Source organism: Vicia villosa, unplaced genomic scaffold (genome assembly GCF_029867415.1).
Source record: "Vicia villosa cultivar HV-30 ecotype Madison, WI unplaced genomic scaffold, Vvil1.0 ctg.000405F_1_1_3, whole genome shotgun sequence".
Classification (NCBI taxonomy): Eukaryota; Viridiplantae; Streptophyta; class Magnoliopsida; order Fabales; family Fabaceae; genus Vicia; species Vicia villosa.
The window spans coordinates 123,008-126,313 of NW_026705183.1; positions in this window are offsets into that span (position 1 = coordinate 123,008).

The following is a 3,306-nucleotide window of genomic DNA, read 5'->3' on the forward strand; positions in this document are numbered from 1 at the left end:
AAAAGGCTACATTGAAAGCAATAACCACTATTCCCCCCAACAACTTTGAGTTCCAACTGTGCCTGTTGCTTCAGATTGGCAATGATTTGATTGAAGATCCTTTGATGAAAAAGACTCTTCAAGTGACGAAGTACAGACTGATGCAGTTACTTTGTCATTAATCCTTAATTTTTGCCTAGATTGCCCTTTCAGGTTTTCAATCTACCAGGATGAATTTTTCTGTTTATTGTCTCTAATTTTTGCCTGGACCGCCCTTTCGGGTTTTCAGTCCACCGAGACGCTCATTTTTGCCTAAGTCGCCCTTTGCGGGTTTTCGACTTACCGAGCTGTTCTTTTGTATTTTTTAGACAAAGTATTTCTTGACTGCATCAGCATTCACAGGATGTGGGAGTTCATCACCATCCATGGTTGCAAGAGTCATGGCGCCGCCAGAAAATGTTCTTTTGACAACATACGGGCCTTCGTAATTAGGAGACCATTTGCCCCTAGAATCTGGTTGAAAAGACAAGATCTTTTTAAGCACGAGGTCGCCTTCTTGAAATTCACGAGGTCGAACCTTTTTGTTGAAAGCTTGTTTCATCCTTGCTTGGTATAACTGTCCATGGCATAGAGCAGTCATACGTTTTTCTTCGATTAAGTTCAACTGATCATATCTGCTTTGACACCACTCAGCCTCTGATAACTTAGTCTCCATGAGGACTCTCATTGATGGGATTTCAACTTCTACGGGGAGCACAGCTTCCATGCCGTATACTAGAGAAAAGGGAGTTGCCCTGTTGAAGTACGCACTGAAGTACGATACCCATGTAAAGCAAATGGCAGCATTTCATGCCAGTCTTTGTAAGTGACGACCATTTTCTGGACGATCTTCTTAATGTTCTTGTTAGCAGCTTCAACTGCGCCGTTCATTTTCGGTCTGTAAGGAGAAGAGTTATGATGCTCAATCTTGAATTCCTCACATAATTCTTTCATCATCTTATTGTTCAGGTTTGAACCATTGTCAGTAATGATCTTGCTGGGAATACCATATCGGCAAATGATGTTATTCTTGATAAACCTCACAACCACTTGTCTTGTAACATTGGCGTAAGATGCTGCTTCGACCCATTTGGTGAAGTAATCAATGGCTACCAAGATGAAACGATGACCATTTGAAGCTTTCGGTTCGATCATTCCAATCATGTCGATACCCCACATGGAGAAAGGCCATGGAGATGAGAGGACGTTGAGTAGAGTCGGTGGCACATGGATCTTGTCTGCGTAGATCTGGCACTTGTGACATCTCTTCACGTGTTTGTAACAATCTGATTCCATTGTCAACCAATAGTATCCTGCTCTTAAGATCTTTTTGGACATTGCATGCCCATTTGAATGAGTTCCAAAGGACCCTTCATGCACTTCATGCATTAACATGTCTGCTTCGTGTCTATCCACGCATCTGAGCAAAACCATGTCGAAGTTTCTTTTGTATAGTACATCCCCGTTCAGGAAGAAACTGCCAGAAAGTCTCCTTAGAGTTTTCTTATCTTTGTTTGATGCCCCAAGCGGGTACTCTTGAGTTTGAAGGAAGCGTTTGATGTAATGGAACCGCGGTTTATCATCGATGATTGCTTCAGTTGCAAATACATAAGCAGGCCTTTCAAGGCGCGTGATTCTGACTTTAGGCACATCATTCCAGTGATTGACTTTGAACATAGAAGATAGAGTAGCCAAGGCGTCTGCCATTCGATTCTGATCTCGAGGTATATGATGCAACTCAACTTTGTTGAAGAAAGTCAACAGACGTCTTGCATAATCTCTGTAGGGAATCAAGCCAGGGTGGTAAGTTTCCCATTTGTCTTTGATTTGGTTGATCACGAGGGCTGAATCTCCATGTATGTCCAGGATCTTGATCCTTAAGTCAATGGCTTCTTCGAGACCCATGATACAAGCTTCATATTCTGCGATGTTGTTGGTACAATCAAATAGCAATCTGGCAGAGAACGGGATATGAGTACCCTTGGGAGTGATGATGATTGCCCCAATTCCATTGCCAAAAGCGTTTACTGCTCCATCGAAAATTAGGCCCCATCTTGATCCAGGCTCAGGACCTTCTTCAGGTAATGGTTCGTCACAATCTTTCATCTTTAAGTACAAGACATCTTCATCAGGAAAGTCAAACTTGAGAGATTGATATTCATTAATTGGTTGATGCGCCAAATGATCGGCGAGAATGCTTCCTTTGACTGCTTTTTGAGCACGGTATTCAATGTCATACTCGGATAACAGCATTTGCCATCGGGCAATCCTTCCTGTTAAGGCAGGCTTTTCAAAGACATACTTGATCGGATCCATTTTGGAGATTAACCAAGTAGTATTGTTGATCATGTACTGGCGGAGACGTTTTGAAGCCCAAGCCAAAGCACAACATGTTTTTTCGAGCATGGAGTAACGAGACTCACAATCTGTGAATTTCTTACTCAAGTAATAGATGGCATGCTCCTTCTTACCGGTTTCATCTTGCTGTCCAAGCATACAACCCATGGATTCTTCTAACACGGTAAGATACATGATTAATGGTCTTCCTTCAACTGGAGGAATCAATATTGGTGGTTCTAACAGGTATTCCTTGATACTGTCAAACGCTTTCTGGCAATCTTCAGTCCATACAACCCCTTGATCTTTGCGGAGAAGCTTGAAAATTGGCCCACAAGTAGCAGTCATTTGAGAGATGAATCTGGAGATATAGTTCAATCGTCCGAGAAACCCTCTTACTTGTTTTTCAGTCTTTGGTGCAGGCATCTCTTGAATAGCTCTGACTTTGTCGGGATCTACTTCGATACCTCTTTGGCTGACAATGAAACCCAAGAGTTTTCCAGATCTAACCCCAAAAGTACATTTGTTAGGATTCAAGCGAAGCTGATATTTCCTTAGTCGTTGAAACAATTTCAAAAGGTATTCAATATGTTCTTCTTCTGTGCTGGACTTGGCTATCATGTCGTCCACATAGACTTCAATTTCTTTATGCATCATGTCATGAAAGAGAGTAGTCATTGCCCTTTGGTAAGTTGCGCCAGCATTCTTTAATCCAAACGGCATCACTTTGTAGCAAAATGTACCCCATGGGGTGATGAAAGATGTCTTCTCCATGTCTTCAGGAGCCATCTTGATCTGATTATAACCGGAGAACCCATCCATGAAGGAAAAGACGTTGAACTTAGCGGTGTTATCAACCAGCATGTCAATATGTGGTAATGGAAAGTCATCTTTTGGACTGGCTTTGTTCAAGTCACGGTAGTCAACACACATTCTGACTTTGCCATCTTT